This window comes from Penaeus monodon, chromosome 19 (genome assembly GCF_015228065.2).
Source record: "Penaeus monodon isolate SGIC_2016 chromosome 19, NSTDA_Pmon_1, whole genome shotgun sequence".
In the NCBI taxonomy this organism is placed as follows: Eukaryota; Metazoa; Arthropoda; class Malacostraca; order Decapoda; family Penaeidae; genus Penaeus; species Penaeus monodon.
Genome location: NC_051404.1, coordinates 29,651,940 through 29,652,240, shown reverse-complemented (window position 1 = coordinate 29,652,240; position 301 = coordinate 29,651,940).

Here is a 301-nt window from a genome sequence, read left to right as displayed (position 1 = left end):
CCGGGGTTTTTTTCCCCCCGGGTTTGGGGAAATTTTTTTTTTTTTTGGGGGGTTTTGTTGTGTTTTGTGTGTGGGGGGGGGTTTTTTTTGTGTGGGGGGGGGGTTTTGTGTGTGGGTGTGTGTTTTTTTTTTTGGGGGGGGGTGTGTGGGTGTGTTTGTGTGTGTGTGTGGGGGTTTGGGGGGGGGGGGGTTTTTTGTGTGTGTGTGTGTGGGGGGGGGGTTTTTTTTTGGTGTGTGTGTGGGGGGGGTTTTTTTGGTGGGGGGGGCCCCCCCCTTTTGGGGTTTAAATTTTTTCCCTTTT